Source organism: Numida meleagris, chromosome 4 (assembly GCF_002078875.1).
Source record: "Numida meleagris isolate 19003 breed g44 Domestic line chromosome 4, NumMel1.0, whole genome shotgun sequence".
In the NCBI taxonomy this organism is placed as follows: domain Eukaryota; kingdom Metazoa; phylum Chordata; class Aves; order Galliformes; family Numididae; genus Numida; species Numida meleagris.
Window position 1 is genome coordinate 27,384,546 of NC_034412.1, and position 21,084 is coordinate 27,405,629.

General features: G+C 34.2%; 1 protein-coding gene across 1 annotated transcript in view; it reads right to left on the reverse strand.

Annotated features, from left to right (window-relative positions):
• FSTL5 (follistatin like 5) overlaps window positions 1-21,084 on the reverse strand; it is a 302,163-nt gene that overhangs the window by 81,931 nt on the left and 199,148 nt on the right. The window lies entirely within an intron of this gene.

Here is a 21,084-nt window from a genome sequence, read left to right on the forward strand (position 1 = left end):
ACAAAAGCCTTTTCATCAGTGTCATTTTTCTCTTCTTAAAAGCAATTTTAAAAACAGCATGCATTACAATTAGCATATCTAACTTTGGCAGTTCAAAAACTAAATGATAAAAAAAAGTTTTCCACTTTTCATAAAGCTCAGAATAATCTTAGTATGGTAGGGTGAAGAAAGTATACAGAATTTCACTTATCAGTGCAATTAAACTATTGAAAGAAAAAAATCATCCACATCATAGAATCACCAAGGTTGGAAAGACCTCTAAGATCATCCAGTCCGACTGCTCACCTATCACCAATATTTCCCACTTGAACCATGTCCCTCAGTACAACATCTAAATGTTTCTTGAACACCTCTCCAGGGACAGTGACTCCACCACCTCCCCGGGCAGCTCATTCTGTATCCATGTAATAGAATTACAACAATATAATTAATGTTGCAGTAATTATTATCTCACATTTTACACATAGACAGAGAATTACTTTCCTAACTTTTCCCAAAAAGCAGCAGTGAATGTGTACTGTTCTGTATGAATTTTTCTATGCAAACACTGATTTATTTCATGAAGATAGAGAGGTTTTCCACAACAAAGCAAATGAAGCCAAATAATGGGGAGTTCACAATCTCACATTAGGACAAATTCCCTTGCATTTCCCTTGCATCCATCTATTTTCAGCTATAAATTTGTTGCCAACAACTTATTCATGTATTTAGTTGAATGTTACAGTACAAGAAATTGCAGTACATGGTTCACGAGTAGCTATCCTCTAGGTTTAATGCTAGCAAAGAAGTCTTTTTAAAAATCTAAAGTTTCTTTTTCTTGAATTAGATCCAAAATACCTTATCCCAGCTCTCTGGGGGGGAAAAAAAAGTGATTTTTTCTTACTTAAAGTCAGAATAATAAAATTATAAAATATAGAAATAATTAAGAAAAATGTAGTGTACTAGTTCGTAACTGAAACATCAAAATATGTTAATATTTATAAATCTGAAAGATCTATTAAAAACATCAAGAGACCTGTTTTCATAATTCTGTTAGCCACATATGCACTAGCATAAATAACTGTGTCACTACTATTTAGCTTAGCTGCAGAGCTTGTATCAAAATTCAAGATGTTTTATTTCCAGCTTTAAGGCCAGCATAGCAGAGATTTCTACTTTTTTAATTATCAAAATTCTGTGTTATTCAAAAAGAAAAGATCTTAAGAGATTTCTTTTAATTAGTTTTTATTCAACTTTTCCTTTCTTTAACAAGAAATTTGAAAATATATTTTAATGGAAATTATAAGTAATATTATAATAGCTCATGTTTGTAGGAAGCCCTGCAGAAACTAATTCCATGAAGAAAATTAATAGAAACCATAGCAGAATGCAAAAGCTTGCCTTCAATTTTACTTTTAATACTAGTCAGTAGGATTTAATAGAAAACGATAGGTTGTGCTACATTTATTTCATGGAATAAATTAAAGCTTCTCTTAGAGACAAATGTGTAGTATTCTTTATTCAAGTACCTAGAAACATTAAGAATGTTTCAGATTTCAAAATTTAGAATAAAGTAGAATATTTCACCTGACTGCCTGGTTTAATGAATTTAGCATCTAATACTTGGATTATTCCATCTGCTGATTGTATCGGGAAAAACAACAATTTTTTTTTTTTAAAGTCCTCTGAAGTAAGCAAAAGGAATAAATAAAATATAGAAGATATTAAGTTTATAGATGTATGCAGTAATAAAGTCTTTAAAGTTAATACACATATATTTAACATTTTTCCTTGTTTGGTGTTAACATCAGCTCTTCCTGGCACATAATTAGAATATACATTTTGATAAATAAACAAAACATTAAATAGCAACAAATTTTTTTTTTCCTTTAAATTAAGTGAAACATGAAGTACTGCCTTTATGAACTAAAACAAAGAATGCAACAAAAAACATTTTCATTTCTTCATATGTTGTTTTCATTACAACTGAAGCAATAATGTCTCATATGAACATATTTTGGTAAACTAAAAATAACATATACAATACCTTTTGTAGTGTATATTAAAAATTAATGGCAAAATAAATGAACAAGTGCAGGGTCTTTGCTTGTTCATAGATTAACTACTTGTACCATTTAAATAGTTGTGTTCTATAATTTGAATGCAACTTTTTTCAGCTTCCACCTGTTCATTCTTTATCCCATCATACTCTCCATGAAGAATCCTCTAAGTACATAATTATACACACCTTACATCCTCTTCTTTGTGATTAAGTTAATCAGATTGTGACCAGAACATCTTTCACTTTAAGACATTTTCTCTAATAAAGTTTATTTTAACATTCCTTCCTCACCTTTCAACAGCATTTTGTAAGCTTGATTTTCAGAGTGTTGCACCATGGTCTCCTACAAAATTAAGCTGAGAAGGAAATCTCATCTCCTAAATGCACAGCCACTCATACAGAGATCATGTGATAGATCAAAGGTCTCTACTATCATTAAAAATAAAAATAAAAAAATTCTACAGAGTACAAGTACCACAGTGGTCTTTTCATCCTCAATTTAAACTAAGTCTTTGTGTTGTAATCTTAGATATGAAACCACAATCATTAAAATAATCTATGGAGGTACTGATCCCAGCAAAATTTATTGACAGTGGAGGAAGTGAGAGGATAGAAATTTTCACTTAGTCCAACAGCATCATGACTATTTTTTAGCTAATAAAGAACTTAATGGAAAAACTATTAGAAATAATGTACTAGTTTCACTATTTTAACATAATGGAAGAAATGAAAAGCAATCTGATCTTCTGGCAGAGTAGTATCAATTTAACTGGAATTTGCTTCAATTTTTTTAACTGTAAACTGATAAACCACAGTCAGTTCCCATACCAAAAGCTTGGCATTTACAGGAGCATTGAATTTTGAGGAAGAAATATAAATGTTTAAATTTAGTTCTTTAATTAAATGAATTTTACTTCCTGTGTCCATTCAATCAAACCACAACTTGAGCCCTCGTGTTTCTCCTGAGTCTGCACAGACTACAAAACTCAACTGGACTCAAGTTATAAATGAGTGCCACAAGGACTATAATGATTCACTTAAGTCTTCATAAAAATCAATAAAACATATACTCTCACTTGCTCTGCAGGGCACTATAATCATTAAAAAATATTTCAGAAGCACTGTTCATGGGAATGCAAGGAGACATTGATTATTTATGACTCCCTTGTCATTGCGTACAGATGTTTCTATGTAGGTATGGGCTGCACCTCACTTAATGCATCATGCTAGATCAAGAATTATCAGAAGTACAATGTTATCAGCACTGGGGACAACACAAATATATTCACTGAGTTTCTGAAATGACTGCTCTATCACAGTGACATTGCATCAACAGCTGAAGCAGCCAGGAAGTCAGAGAATTACTTTGTGGACAACAAATATATTAAGCTTGTAAAGATAAACCATTCAGGCCTATCTAAAGCTGCACTGAAAAATAGTACACACACACATATATATAAAACAGGTTTTGTCTGATATTGTTATACAATTGGAATGTTAGATTAATAGGAGCATGTTTTGAAATGGTATCACTGTTCACTGTGAGAACTGTGACAATATCACAGATAAAGGGTTCATCCTACAGATTGGCTAGTTATGAGAGTCCACGAAGCCTACAGAGGCCATACAATCTGTATGAGAATTTTCTCAGCCTCGAAGAAAACACAGGCCAGGAAAGCCAGCTCATGAGATGTTTGGCTTCAAACTTTTCTGCCACAGGGGAAACCAGAAATCCAGACATAGCACTTACAGCCTGTTTACCATGGTTTATATATTAGGGATAAGGAAAATGATTCACCTATCCTGATTGACAAACTAGCCCTTTCTCTGTACAAAGAAGAATGGAATTCAAACTGTTATGAATTTCTATCTTCTGGGAGAGACCATATATGAACCGGTAAAAAATAAACCTCTCTCCCTCCTGTTTCTATCATCTCACCAGACTGAAACTGCTTCTCCAACCTTAACATCTCATCTCAATATGTTCTGTAACAGATTTTCTGCATCATTCAGTGAATCCTAAGGGAAATTTCTAAGTTAGTGTAGTGGGCTAGAATTTGATTTGATGCACCTTACACAAATTGCTGATCTGAAAGTAGCCAAATATGATATCTTAGGTTTAAGTATAGATATAAACTTAGAGCTTTTATAGATTATACACTCAAAATTACATAAAAATCTTTTTCTACCTAATAAAGCTGTAACAAATGAAATCTTTAGGGTTTGCTGGGAAGAGAATCTCAGAGTAGATGAAACAGTAATTTCCTAATAATTAATTGCCATTTTCAGACTTCAACATCACCTTAAAGACTATACTTAAGATGAGCAAGATATAATTAAAATAGCTGTATACTAAAAGTACTTCTAAAAGCAACAGAAACCACAGGAGTCCACAAAAATATGATCAACACTCTCACAATGCCACATTGCTAAGAAAATATGCCCTCCAGAGTGCATAAGTAATGATCTATTGTAATTGCACTTGTCATGATATCTGATATGACACCTATAGCTAAGCACCTACAGCTAAGACATCTTTCTTGTCCAACAGTTTGAAAGGACATAAGTTCATACTATGCATCCTTAACACTGCAAAACTTTATTTGGTGGCAGTCAAGAGAAAAGATGAATTAAGGCTCGTTAGAGGCCTAGGTTCTAAGTGTGGATTTGTTAATTACTTTCTTCAGCATCTCTTCTGTTTAATAAAATTATTTCTCCTTATGGCCACTATTGCATTAAACAATCTCTTTTGTGCTTTTACTCTTCAGCTGCCAACACAGCGCTATCATTTACCTAAATTCCAGTTACTGTAATTTAAATCAACTGCCATAAACAACAGTCTTACCTAAATAACTATGACCTCAAACTTATTAATCAGATTCTAAAAAGGGTTCCACTGTGGGCTATTAAGCTATCTACAATGCCTTGCTTAGATAGAAATAGCAGCCTTTCTTCTGCAGATTGCTATGCACAACATCATGCAAGCTATATGTTGCATTATCCAGATCTCTACTTTTATTTGAATTAGTTTTAAACTTGGTTATTTCTCATCAACCTAGTACCTAGCAGCATAAATATCCAAAGCTTCTGTTGATATGTTGCCCAAGATGCAATGTATTTTTACAATTCTTTATGACCACAGGATGTTTTAAATCATTGGGAAGCAGAGGACATAGTGCCTAAAATATTCTAAGACGTTCTTTTTCAGTGCACAGTGAAACTCAGTTCAAATACACCAACTCTGTCAATACATAAAGTTCAGCTGAAGTGTTCACCATGTTTACACTGTATAAGCTTGTAAACCCTGATCACACTATAGGTACTCAATTAGAAAGAAGCCTAGAGCACATAAGTCATAAGCAACTACAATCAATTATGATTGATTACTTAAATATTCACAGGTTAATATTTCTTGGTGCAATTTAATATAAACCATAACCCAGTACCAAATCTGAAATGCTCAATCAGCAACCTTACACATAAAAAGAAAAAAAAAAAATACAGCTTTGGTTCTTAGTGAAAATATATGTCCAAACTTTCTTGTCGATACGATATATTCCAAAGTATCTTAAGATAAACATGATCATAGAGACAGCAGGCAGTTGGACTGGATGATCTTGTAGATCTTTTCCAGCCTTGGTGATTCTATGATTCTACTTCCTTACTCAGTTTTTCAGGTTAACCGCTGAATAGTTAACATGAGTCTCAAAACTTCCTGGAATCCAGACAACAAATCCGTAATGCAGCCTTGATGAAGAACAGAAAAAGCATCATAACACAATGTTATTTCAAAACAGATTGGAAATGAAATTTTGCTTATGAGCTTGCTTGTACAGGTATATTGAAAACTGCAGATCTTGCTTTAAATTAGTAAGTACTGAATATGAATGAGAAAGGCCAGGAGGAATAATACATACATTTTAATAGTATACTACTTCATTATTATTTATAACATGTTCTATTTTCCTCTAGAAAACAGATTTCAAAAGAATTGATATTGTATGTTAAATATAGCTGCCTTACCTAGGTAACATGGAAGGGCTAATTCACTAAAGTAGTGATAATTGTTTTTGGCCTTATTTATTGTAGAGTATGTTGGTGCATCTGTCTAACCGAAGAAGGTAATTTATACAAAAATCTATTTCAGCATGCTTGTTGTGTTTGCATATGACTAGTTCAAGCAAAAACATTTTATTTAAATGCTAACAGCATAAATATTTTCAAGTCATTTTACTAGTATAGATCCAACTTTAATGCTCCTTATGTTCTCTGCAAACACAGATGCTGAACATCAATACTGCATACTTGCAGTTACCTCAAATGAAACATTTAAAATGCAGCAGCTAAATCTATGAAATATTTCTGGAACTAATTCATAATGAAACAGGAATTATAAGAGGAGAGCTGACAATCCTGGTAACTCACAGTTTTATGCATAAAGATTTCCATTTATCAATATAATAATTTGCCATTTTTATTTAATGCACAGCTCCATTTTATTTTGAAATTTCAAAGCTTTTTTTCTCAGAATGACAATAGAATTTCTAAGTCTTTAAGACCTCTGGATGTATTCAGAGCTTCATAATAACCCAACTTTGAAAATAGTTCTCTTCTCTCTCTGTCAGGACAAAATTCTGAGGTAGTAATTCATGATCAAATTACCTGAAATATAAATGGGAGTTAGAAAGCCTGAAGCATAACAGCACTACTATACTTCCTCTACAAGAAAAGAAAGGCCACGCAGCTGTTATTCAATAGTTTCCTGCAATCCGAAGAGTAGAGTTATGAGTCAGTTCCTCACAGAAGTCTATAATGTGGAAAAAGCACAGATGGGAGTAGAATGAAAGCCATTCTGGAAAATAAATCAATCGGCTGATGTGATTTACATGTAGGAGGAAAAATAAAACAAACCAGGACTCAAGGTAGGCTATATTATTTATCTGTACAGAGGACCTTAATTTTGGTTATTACCCAAGTAGACTTTTATTCTTGTTAAGAGATATACCTCATAACAAACAATGTACATCAGATGTAGTTGTGGTCTGAGAAATATCTTTCATTTCTCCATTGAAGAGTTCCGTCTTTAGGTCTTGTATGAAGAAAAGTCACCAGTGGAATTCCAGCTGGCTCGCCACTGGAACTCATGTTGAACCAGCAGGACAGAGAAGAAAATGAAGGGATAAATTTCTCTGAGAATGTTTTTAGAGAACATGTAATTGGATAATTTAGATACGAAACAAAAATTTGCATGAAGACCTTATTTATGATACTAGTATGGCAAGTTTAGTATTCTCAGTTTGGTATTCTAAGTACTGAATGCAGGGAAAAAAAGAAGATCAAACTTGTCTACAAAGAGATGGGGTCTGAACTAGTTATTTCTACTTAGGTAAGAGACCTTTAGAATATAATTGACAGTTTTATGAATATATATACTCAGTCTTGACAACGTGGTAATAAAAGAAATTATTAGGCAGAGTGGTACCACTGTCTAAATCAGTGATGACTCTTTGTTTGGTTTTAGCCTTTTCCTCTGGGGAAAATAATTAATTAAATGCAGTAAAACTTGGGAAGAAAAAAACATCATAAGAGCAATCAAACACGCGGTAAGCTCTTCACACAAGCAGATATTAAATGAAATTTTTCAGAATGGAAAAGAGATGACTACAAAGATTAGTCAGGAGCTTCCAAAAAATCTCAGGATATGGGAGATTGAGAATAAAGAAATAACTGTTCACAGTATTTCATCATATATTATGAACTAAAAAGAAAGCATGTGCAACATTCAAAAATCATACTTATTCTAGCACGTAACCATTAAAGTGTGAAAAATTCTGAAACAATGATGTAGATGTTCATTTCACATAGTTCCAAAAAGCAATCAAATTTATGAGCAAAGTATCCATCAACAGCTATTAAAGATAATCAGTCTCAAAGACAAAAATCACTAGAGATAAGGAAGTATATTACAAGAATCTTAATACCCTTTTTCTTCTTTTGTAATCTTCCCTAAACAAAGTAAGAGCCAAGCCAAGACAAGAGCCAGGACTAGATGTATCTTAGTTGTAACTCAGAGAAGTTGTTATGTATACGTTGTTACTCATATGGATATTTGAGTAGCACTTCATAAGCACAAACAAAACATGAATCTTCGTTCAGCATCAAGTATTCCTTAAATAGAGTGTTCAGCAAATTCTAAAGCACTTTAATGATACCCTCCAACAAATACATCTCCACCATATGTCTAGGTTGAGAAGAATTATAATCACATAGCTAAATAATTTTGCAAAAATGTCAATTTCTACTACCACTGATTCACAGTTGAGTGATCATCAGATGAATTGCTTGGATTACTTCCATTTTAGATGGTTTCCCAGTTCTTAAAGTAAATAAATACATAAAGACGGTTTTTGTGTCTCCCTCAACCCTCATATGTTTTCACAATTTCGCATCTTTGCATTACACCTTATGAAATTTTGCAGTATGTATACCTCCACTTGTAGCTTCACTGCCTTTGTGCAGTGCCTTCATTTTCACTACAGCCAAAATTTCACTTCCCATATAAATGATTTGCTAAGCAAATCATAGCATTTGATAATCTGAGAGCACAATTTATTTAGAAAACTAGATTCAGAATCTACTGTCAAATTCATTCTGTGTACAACATGAACAGAGGTATATTTTTTGTGCTTATTTCCTTCGGTAGAAAAATTCTCTTATTTTTAAATTCAAAGTATCTAAAACATATTTGGATAATTGTACATACATTTTAAACCTGTATATGAAACATTTACCAGTCAAACAACTAAATAAATCCTCCAGCCATCACAGGCAGCAGAGCTGATGTGATATATAATTTCATCACATATTCACAACTTGTTTTCCCAACTGCTTCTACTGAATTCTGCATGCAAGCATCTCTATAATGAATACATAATTATTATCTAAAATTACGAGATGCTTGTTTCTGATAAGTTAGGAAGATAGAAGTGATGCAAGAAGCATCGTAGTTTAGAATACAATTATCTTAGGTGAGAAAACAAGGTTTGGCAGAACATTCTTCCACTGGTATGACTGCCCCAGTCATACCATGATCAATAATAATATGGAGTTAAACAGTTTAAATTCTAGGGTGCCACCATTCTTCTCTCTATACACCTCCAAGTTGTTTTACTTCTTAGCAGTAACAGCAACAGCTAAAGGAAGCTACTTGCAAAAACCTGGCAGCTGTGATATATTACACTAGATGGCAAGAGATCAAGGATTATTGAAATTAAATAAATAGAAATAATCTTTTTACATATGTGTATGCACATCTTCACAAAGACTGGAAAATTCCACAAGTACAGGACTAAATTCATTTTAACTTTCATAACTTAAAATAATATGAAAACTGCATTTACCTTCATCTAATATATGAATTCAGAAAATGAAGTTATCAGCAAGTCAGAATTAAAAGTTTTTTCATATAGAAAACACCCTTTTATCCAGACACTTTGTAAATTCACTAGAATAGCTAAAATGCGTATTAGCAACTGTTATAGACTACTGAAATCATTAGATATTTAAAAAAAAAAATCATACTTTCCTTAAGTAAATGTTTTTAGATTACAATATCAATCACACACATAAATAAAATGTGTAGAAGAAAACTTATAAGGATTTTTTAAAATGAAGTATTCCAACTAGGTAGGTGATAAACCCATTCATAAAAAAAATGGTTCTTTTTTTTATTTGCTCATTTTCTCTTTGTTTTCTTTGTATTCATCCATTTTCTTTTTTTTTTTTAATCTTTCTGAGCCTCAAAATAAATTCTTTGTTAAATTACAAGACCAAAACAAATGAACAAGCCATTTAAACTAGGCTGAAAACAGAAATAATGCATTTGTCATGTTTAACTAATATTGAATTATCCTATTCATAGACTCATAGAATCAGCTGGGTTGGAAAAGACCGACAAGATCATCCACCTACCACCAATATAACCCCACCAAACCATGTCTCTCAACGCTACATCTACATGTTTCTTGAACACCTCCAGGGACAGTGACGCAACCACCTCCCTGGGCAGCCCATTCCAGCCCCTGACCACTCTTTCAGAAAAGTAGTATTTCCTAATGTCCAGTCTAAATCTCCCCTGGTGCAACTTGAAGCCATTCCCCTTCGTCCTGTCACTAGTTATGAGAGAGAAGAGGCTGACCCCCACCTCACTACAACCTCCCTTCAGGTAGTTATAGAGAGCAATAAGGTCTCCCTTGAGCCTCCTCTTCTCCAGGCTGAACAATCCCAGCTCCCTCAGCCGCTCCTCATAAGGCCTGTGCTCCAGACCCCTCACCAGCTTCATTGCCCTCCTCTGAACACGCTCCAGGGACTCAGTGTCTTTCTTGCAGTGAGGGGCCCAAAACTGGACACAGTACTCGAGGTTGCAGCCTCACCAGTGCTGAGTACAGAGGGACAACGACTTCCCTACTCCTACTGGCAACACTGTTCCTGATACAATTCTCTCTAAACTTTGCAGCTTTATACCTTTGGAATGAGCTGAGCATTGAATACTTATTAGAGATAGTCTTCTCCTTCCCTTTGCTCAGAATAGTTCAGGAAACACACATTAGTATGATAGATACACATTTCTGCTCTCCCAAAGAGATACATCATGAAGGCCCTTGAAAATTACTGATATTTTGCCTTTTTTCTCTTCATACACTTTATGAACAAGCTACAAAGAATCTTAGAAATACAGAGCACAAAGCGCAGAAAGCCCATGGCTGTTCTGAATGTCTCCCTCTTATTGCATGGTATCTTCTGGCACAGGTATCAGGAGCACACACAGAAGCTCAACTTTTCCATTTAATCAATCCTTGTTGACTTGGAAAAGAGAATGCAAACACAAAACAAAAGTACATATGCACTAAATAAGAGAAAACTAAACGGAAATAATTAAGTTTAAAAAAAAGAACAGAACAGAAATAACCTACAGTGCATCACAATGAGGTAAAATAAGTGATAAACAGAAGACAGACAAGAAAATGATGTGGACACACTGAAAGCACATTAACACCTATGAAGATCATTGCAATTAAAAAAATTTGAACATCTTTGTTATAATTGCAGATGTACTCGGAACAATATGACAGTTGGTAAGCTGGATGCTCTCTTCTGGCCTATTAAGTTCTTACTTGCACTATTTTTACTATAGAAAGTTTGAAATTGAGAGAAAAATATGCTTGAGTGTGTCAGCAATAAAAGAATTCTTCTAATTGTTCCCAGTATCTCCTCTCCCTTTTCTGCTCAGAACTCTGTGGCAAAAAAAGGTGCTCACAAAAGTGACACAAATAAGGTATTTTTGAATAGGAATTCAAAGCCTTAACAGGGTGCCTTAGAAAGTACTTCGTAGATTATACAGCTACACCCTTTTATTTGGGTGTACACGTATGTTATACCTAAACACATCTACATGCATAGCACATAACTTTAAAACAAACTATTATGTCATAAAATGGAGAAATCAGGTAGTAAGCTTCACCTGTTTACTGAGGCTTTTAAATTGGAATGTTAAGATAAATCACTTGTTTTCATTTCACATTTAGAATATTTTCAATATTCAAAATGAAAAATTATTTTATCCATTATTTTCTTTGAAGCTTTATGTAAAATATTCAGACCCAGATATCCCATTCATTTTTTATTTCAGCTGGCCAAAAATATTGTCTTTCTGAAGCCGTAAACTGCAAAAACATACAACATATCAAAACACACTATGGTAACACTGACAACCAAATAACTAAGTATACTCAGGAGCTATGGAAGAATACTACAGTAAAACATGAAATTGTAATTATTATGTTTTGGAAATTAAGTTAGTAACGAAATTCCCTGAAATAGAAACTTTGCTAGAATGTAATTCTGTACGAAAATCAGAATGAACTCAGATAGCAATGGAAGCAATGGAGACATTTTTCAGCTCTTTTGTCCATATTATATGTAATAGAAATTTGAGAGCACTCAATCAAAAAACTTTCCCAATATACCATAATACACTTTTCTATAACAGTAAGGTCTAAAGAAAAGCCCACCACGTTTGCAGAGCTGGAATTTTTTTTTAATCCGTATTTACAAAATTTCCAATGTACTTTCACACAGTCTAGGTGCAAAACTATTTCTTCAGATTCCTTCTTAAAGTGCATATGCCAGACACGCTTAAGAAATTCACAAATCCCAGGGACTACTAAAAGCCTTTTACAATCTTCTTCTGACTGTAATAACTTTTCTGCTGACCTATACGTATACAGAATGATCAGAACCAAGGAAAATGAGCAGAGTAGATAAGTTATCAAACAAACAAACAAACCCCAAAGAGTATTCTTTCAGGATGGAACAGATCTGGATTCCAGAATAGACCAGGAAATATAAAGATGTAACAACACCCACAAATTTTGGGGATAAAGTTACTTAGTTTTTAAGGTGAACACTAGTGTTCTATGCTTAAGAATAACTAGCAAACTCAATCTTGCAGGGAGCATAAAACAATATAAAGCTGCCCAAAATAATTAATTGATCCTCCTCAAAATAAATAAATTGATCCTTGGACAGAAAAGCAATCTATCTAATTCACTCACCATCTGAAATACATAAATTATCTTAGTGTTTAAAAAGATCTCCTTTTGATGACTTGAGATCCAACTCCTCTTTCAATTTTTTTTTTTCTATTTCTTAAGCACAATAGAGAAATGAACTCAGATTCTTATCGTGTTACAGTAAATCTACCTCAGATTTCTGGTGAGCAGTGCTTCTGATAAGTCTTGTAAAAAAAAAAACAACATTAAAACAACTGCTAAGTGTCGTTAATTTCCTTTTTGTAAATGGATTTAAGATTTTCACATTGTGCTCTATATGCAAAATAAAGCAACTATTTCACATACATACCTGAGACTCTTAAGACAATTTCATCCATTACCTTTTCTTTTCTAATAGTGCATTTTTTTTATTTGTTTTAAAGAGAAGATGATGTCACTATGCTGATTCCTCAATAACTTAAATATGATTCCATTTATTTTTGAAGGAAAAGTAATGTGTATGCAATTTTAAATTATGATAATGTTAAATTATTTTAGAAATTTTGTTTAAACGCTTATTTATTGTTGGTTAGCAGTGTTATAGCTATAAGCTGAAACTAATCCCAAATATGAAATCCAGATAAAGAATGGATTTTATGGGTGTAAAGAAAACAAGTAATGCAATGACTATGGAGGTTTCTTACTAAATAATATTTAGTGAGCCTATTAATATTTATTATAGTTCCAGAAGCATAATTCTGCTGTAAAGAAGATATTTAATGTTCTTGCTTGTTGATTAGCTAGTGATCACCTCCTTTATTCGGGTCATTGTCCCTTGTAGATAATACTCTGGAAACATTTTCTCTCCCCTATATCTTAGCCCCTATATTGGAATAAGACTGATTCCCTTATGCTGGAACATAAGTAATAGCAATCTTACAGGTACACTGACTTGCAAAAATGAAAATATTATCTCTGAATTAGCAACAGAAAGGTATCAGCAGCAGTAATTCTGAAGTTCACCATGGATAGCTATTTACAGCTAGATTTCCAGAACAATCACTCATTTGATATTACAAAGCTGTCATGCATAACTCAAATAGAATTCCATTTCTATGTATCTCCATTTATGAAATAACAGCTTATTCGCACTAAAATGAGATGAGCTCATTTTGACACTTCTTATCTATCTTCTAAGACACCTAAGTGAGTACAAATATTTTGTGGCCTAGGAGAGACATTAACAGGACTATATAAATTTACAAACATCATATGTAATCAGAGCTTCATGTCAAATATCTGATTGTGCAATATCTTGATAAAATCTTTTTTTTCCTTGTCCAGAGGAAAAGCAAAAAGCAGGCAAAATTTTAAAAGAAAAAAAAAACTACATAATATCATCACATCTTAATCAATGTTCAGAATGTATGCTATAAAATTAAGTTTGTTGAAAAAAGTTATTTCTCACACTGATCCAGAACTGAATGGGCAATATTGCACCAAAAGCTTGGTATTACCCAGAGGACTTCCACATTGCCAAATGGCAACATTTAAGGGAAAAAGTAATAATAAACATGCTTATTTTTTTATATAAAAATCACACACAAAGTGATCGTTAAGAGAAAGGTAGAAGGCAAGACGGGCAAAAGAGAGTCTTGCAATAAATAAAGTGAAATTCTAATGGCAACTTGATTGGAAATGTTTTTGTTTAGGAAGTCCTGTGTATTGACCATATAAAACTGTTACAGTTTACAGAGCTTCAGGATTTGTATAACTTGACAGTATCGGTAGGGTTATATTGAAAGCGTATGCAACATAAGCTGTGTATTGTGCTGGAAACAATGAGGGAATGGAGTAGCACTGCACCATAGCATATAGCTCTGTGTCAAATCGCAAGATGCACTTGAGGTTGTGATCCAAGAGGACCCCAGTCACCCCACAGCTAGGCCCAGCACCAGCAGTGGCCCGATGCACTCATTCCCAAGCCACCTCAAATCTTTCAACAAGGCTTACCAAGCTCCTGATCTTATCTTGTGAAGTTGGGCACATATGAAACAGGCTTGTAAGTATAAATTAGAAAGAATTAAGAATCTTAGACACTTTAAGTCATTTTTTGTCATTAAATGTATTTTTAAATGGAATTACTGTTCTCATGCATTTTCGTGAAAATGTTATCTTCCTAGCCCAAAGTTCTAAGTAAAAGCAGTAACAAAATTCCTATCTCTATAACAGAACACAAACCAACATCATTTGATTAAACAACATTTCTTGGAAAAAAAAAAAAAAAAAGGGATTATGACTTAGTAGCACGTGAAAGATCTCAGGCGTACTACTTCAAACTATGAAACAACATTTTATGCCTTAAAAATGCACCTGACTGAAATAATGAGCTTAAAATTCTGCTCACTCTATACAAAAGGTTGTATTCCTTTTCCAGCTGATAATCTCTAGATTGAAAATACACATAGCACAGGTAGGAATTTAAGATAGATTATATTGAGTGAAAAAATATTACCACTAAGTTCAATAGCTTCTACTCAGTGTGTTGTTAATTTGTATTTTCAGGGGCTAGTGCTGAAATATAATTTTCTCCTGAACAATCTGACCCACTCTACTTGTTGCCAAACAGGAATTAATGATAGCAGGAGACAGATCCTCAGAAACTCTTTCTTCTCCTATTTGTTAAACAGCTTTTCTATTGAGGACTCATCATAGTTACAAAGCTTTGACTCAGATTTCACATTAAATATTTTGGACATAATACTGAAATCACTGGAAATATAAATTCACTAGGTGTTTTTTGAGTTAGACTTTGTGGACTTGAAGATAAAATACAGAAGTCAATGGAAAGTCTACTTGATTTCAAAGAATAATTCAGTATAGATTTTATATAGATGTAGCACTGAGTGATGTAGTTTAGTGGGCATGGTGCTGAAGGACTGCTGGTTGAACTAGGTGATTTTAAAGGACTTTTCCAACTTTAACGATTCTACGATTCTAGTTAGATTTGGGGGGGGGGGGGGTGAAGGAAAGGGGAGTGGTAAATTCTGGTCTTTTTCTTTGGAAGGAAAGGGAGATGCATTTCAAAAAAGGATACTGGAACACGAACCTGTAATAACTGCAGTTGACAGACTAAAGTAAGAATGAATCTATCTTAATGACAGCACTGGTATTTTAAAAACATTTTGCAGGAACTTGACTACCTGATAATAATTCTTAACTAAGACCTACATTTATGGATACTTCTTGCTGTTTACCCTTCCACATAATTTGAGAGAAAACAAAGCGCAAGGCTTGACATTCATATAAGGCACGGGTCACACAGGTTATCCTAAAAGCTCAGATGAATGGAAGTTCTGCATCATTATCCCTGATCAACTTCTGTAACAGCAGTTGTTACTGAAGGTTTACATACAACTTCACAAACATACCTCAGCAATACGATATCAATTTGGTATCTGTGACCTGAATAACACTTCTCAGGTACTTTTAAGTATATAGAGTATATGCATCTACATAGAATCATCAAGATTGAAAAAGACCTCCAAGATCATTCAGTCCAACTGTCCACCTATCACCAATACCTCCCACTAAACCATGTCCCTCATCTAAGCATTTCTTGAACACATCCAGGGATGGTGACTCCATCACCTCCCGGGGAAGCCTATTCCAGCGCCCAACCACTCTCTCAGAGAAGAATTATTTCCCAACATCCAACCTGAATCTCCCCTGGCACAACTTGAGGCCACTCCCTCTAGTCCTATCGCTAGTTACATAGGAGAAAAGGCTGACCCCCACCTCGCCTCAACCTCCTTTTAGGTAGTTGTGGAAAGCAATAAGGCCATCCCTGAGCCTCTTCTTCTCCAGACTGAAGAATCCCAGCTCCCTCCTGCTCCTCATAAGGCCTGTGCTCCAGACCCCTCCACCAGTTTCATTACCCTTCTCTGGACATGCTCCAGGGCCTCAAGATCTTTGTTGTACAGAGGGGCCCAACACCGAACACAGCACTCTAGCTGCAGCCTCATGAGTGCTGAGTACAGAGGGATGATACTTCCCTACTCCTGGTGACAATACTATTTTTGATACAAACCAGGGTGCCATTGGCCTTCTTGGCCACCTGGGCACACTGCTGGCTCCTGCTCAGCCGAGCATCAGCCAACACCCCCAGATTCGTTTCCTGTACACAGTTTTCGAGTCACTCTGCTCCAAGCCTGTAGTGTTGCCTGGGGCTGTTGTGGCCAAAGTACAGGACTCAGCACTTGGTCTTGCTGAACTTACATATATGTATACGTAGCTAATATACATGCTACATAGGAAGCAATAGCTAGTACAGTAGCAGTATCTGTCATTCTGAATCATAGCGACACAACACATTAGGATGTTGTTAATCATGTTGAGTGGAACCTCAATGTACAACTGCAAGCTGAGGTAGAACGTGCAGTTCCTGTCAAACTGAAAAATGTGTGTTAGACTAAGGACTAATAAAATTAGGTCTTATTTCATTTTTGGTAGCCAGTGCTTTCTGATAATTTCTTGTACATCTAGAGGCAATTTTTACACTCAGTTAAGTATTTAGTGTTTAATTTCATGGTTCCTTTTTGGAGCATAAGATAACAAAAATAGTTCTACATTAATCTAAAAAATTTTGGCAAGTACCATTTTTTCCTCGATTTTATGCAGACTATGAGCTGTTACAGCATTTAGTTCTATTATTGTAAAGGACCAACAAAAAGCATTTATTTAGTATAAAATTGTAATTTATATTCATTGTATTCAATCAGTTCTATTCAGAAATATCTCAATCACCATAATTCTTTCTACTGTGATCACAGAAGCGCCAACATATGTATCTACACTCTGTTGAGTGATTAAACAGAATAATTTATAGCTATTTACTTACTTCTAGTATCCCTCAAGATTTTGTAAGCCACTATGAAGGCCACTTGAAGTACTTGCTTTGAAATTTCATTTTTTAAGGTACTACAAAGGAGAAAATTATTATTTATTTTAGAAAAGCGCAACAGAAGACAGGCAGATTGAATGTGCAGCAAACACAGTATTATCCTCATAGCATGGAAGACATTACATAAAGACAGAAGATCCTTGAGAAATACAAAAAGTGCATCAGCTGAGTTTTATTTTACAGAAGAAAAAGCTTTCAAGAATCTGTATCCTCTACTTCTACCTTTTGTTTGGCTTCAGCATCTTATACTTTCAGCCACCCTTTCAGATAAAGTTAAATACATCTTGCTCTGACTAAAAACACATTCTCTTATATAAAATCTTTTAGTTTAGGACTGTGTGGTGAGGGAAAACAAACCAGCAAAACAAAATGCTAAGATGGAGCTGAACCAATGTCAGAACACAATTTTACATTGCACAGCTGGGGCAGTGGAGGACTGACCGGTACGTTCAGGATGATTCCCTTCAGTCCCATGCTCATAAGAACTAAGCAGATCTGAATTTTCCATTTTATCTTATCCTAATGGAAATAATTATTCAGTACCATTCTATATGCACTATTGATCTAGTGGAACTTATTACATCTAGTAAGTATATCTAGTGGATATATGCCATGGCACCAAAAACAAGCTCATGATATACGTGAAAGCAGCTGACAGAAGCCGCATCAAGTTTGCTTGCCTGTAAAACACTACACAAGCCAGTAAGCACCTTCACATTCTCGTAACATTTTGCAAACTGGGACTTCAGTGCATACTTCCAAGGCAGTTCACCCTCTCAAGTATTTTCCTTCTTTGTTACTGCCTCAGCATCTGATCTTCTAAAGGAGATAAAGGAATTTTTATACCACTGCTTATATTTTAACCTTAAGTTATCCTTCTTATCTCTTTTACTCATTTTGCAAACAAAATGAGATTGACAAAAATAATTCACAGAATATATGCAATTTATATTATATATATACCATACAGATATGTATATACCATTTAAAAATGTGTATACATATATGTTTATATGTATGTTAATGCATTTACAACAGTCAATGATTTATTTTGCCCTTAAGGTGGTTCCGTTTCTACCAGCAGAAGAAAAAAAATAGGCTTCCTGTTGCCTGTGGCAAGTTCTTGATAAAGCAGTAAGGCTTATAGTCATACTTGACTCTAAATTTACAGTCTTCAGATGACAGTCACATTTCTAATTCACTATGCCAATGAAAAAAAAAAGATTTCTTACCTGCAAGTGCTAATGCGGCAGTACCGATAATAAAGCTCATAGATATGCATTCATATTTAAATAAAATGTAATTGCCTAATCCTTTAAAAAGAAAAAAACTTTAAGAGAGCAAGCTGCTCAGCATAATAGTGACAATAGCTTTTAATTTTGCGCAGCTGGGTTCAAAGATCAAAATCCTATTGAAGTGTTTTTAAATACCAGTTAAAATCACAGCTAGAAATGTGCACGGTATGCTTGATTATAACCATCTCCTTTACAGGCTCAAGCTGATGACACAAATACCCCTAGTGCCCACTCTCAGTTCTTTTTCAGCTTTCTGAATTTCCTGATTCTTTTGCATAGTACTCTCCTGCCCAAGGTAGAGAAGATCACTTAAAACCTATAGTTAGAAATGAGAGCTTTTTAGTCTTCATCACATTCAAATATACGTCATAAGAATATAATTTACTATTTCTGGTATGTTTTGTACTTAAGTTACTTCTAAAGTATCCTTATGAAATGATTTAGGAATTACCACAAACCGCGGTGAACCAATATCCCACCTCCTTCTCCATGACCCAGTGTTTGTATTTCTGTGCCCATTTAATTGTCTTGTACAAGACACTGGAACTACTACTTCCCGTTTCTTTCATTCCCTTTTTATTTAACTAAGCAATTCATTACTTATAAAGCCTGAAAAAAGAAAACAAGGAATAAAACAACTGAATTCTGCACTGCATTTTTGCATAGGATCCATTTCTCCAGTATTATGAACCCAAATTTTCTTTACTGCCCTTCACCATAAATAACAATAAATCTTATTCCAGCTGTTAGGCAGACAGCCTTCAGTGAGCATGAGAGGATTTCAACAGTTCTCAAATGTATCATGCTCCTGCTAATAGGTATAGAGACAAACCCACTGGGAGCATCAGGTATTACATTGAGATTGGTAGTTAGATTTAAAATATGGTGATGAAAAATGTAAAAATGGAGAGATGCACGCTATCAGCTCAAGGGACAAAAACTGTGGAAGGTGTAAGAAAAGCATTTTTTAGTTAGAGTAACAGATGTCTCTTAAACTTCTTTAAATAAAAAAAAAAATCAAAATTATTCCCTGCCAATTCTATTGCTCAGTTACAATATCTCAATCAAGATGTAGTTATGAGAAGTATTCAAAAAAAGAACCGCTTATATTTTGATTACTTGGATTGCTTTTTCTACATATTTAAAAACATTGGAGGTGGTCAAAAATCAAACAGTGAAAAGTAATAATTTCACAATCCTAATACATGCTACCACAACATAATATTATTTTGGGATAAAAAATTTAAACAGTGAAATACCCAAAGAGAATTCTGAAAAAGGAACAGTTCTTATTTTGTTTCGAATAAATCTCTTCTGCATTCCTACTTTTTTAAAGAAAAAAAGAGTTTATGCTTAGTTTGATTTTAACTTGGTACTTTAATGATGGAAAATGCCACGTGAGTGCTTCTTGCATGAATTCGGCTCCCTGTCCATATTAATTTTTTGTATTCACAAATACAGAACTTCCCATTGCTGGTAGCAGGTCACATCACACACCCCTGGACTGGAGCTGTCATGTTCACTGTGAGTTTGGCTTGGCTTCTGTGGTGTGCTTGGTTTCAGCTTGTTTTGCTGTAAGAGTAGTAGTCTAATGACCAGAAGGCTGTCATTTAATTTTAGTTTTGTTTCATTTGGTACACTTTCACTGCAATATGTAATTTTTGTTAATACTTTTGATGTAGATTAGAAAGACTAAATTCAAGCTCTCTGAAGACCAAATGCAGTGGAACTAGAGCTAATTTTTTCTTTTATTGAAAGAGCATTCATTGTGCCATAATTACAGCCATTAAAGGTATTTCACATTCCTCTGGCTGTTGGGCACACAATGAACTGGAAGTTTTTTGAGCTTTTATTTTTAAACAATGTAATGAATATGTACCTTATATGAAGGAATGAATATTGGACTAGAAATCATCCTATTTCTTTCTCCTCCTCAATATCATTTTGATTCGTATCCCTGTGGATATGTTAAGATGTTCATACGTACTATAAGCATTTATCTCAGTCACCTTCGGAATTCAGAGAACAAGCACCTGGCAACAGTATATTACAAATCAGTACATCCCTCTGAATCCTAAAGCACCAATTAACACACTACATTTGTTGCTGGGTTTATCACAACTGGTTTTACTTACCAGCACTCAGTAAGAAAGGGTTCAGGGAAATGTTCTACCTTTTCTTCTATAACAGCATCCCAACTGCACTTCTTTTCACTAGTGCACAACAAAGATTTTT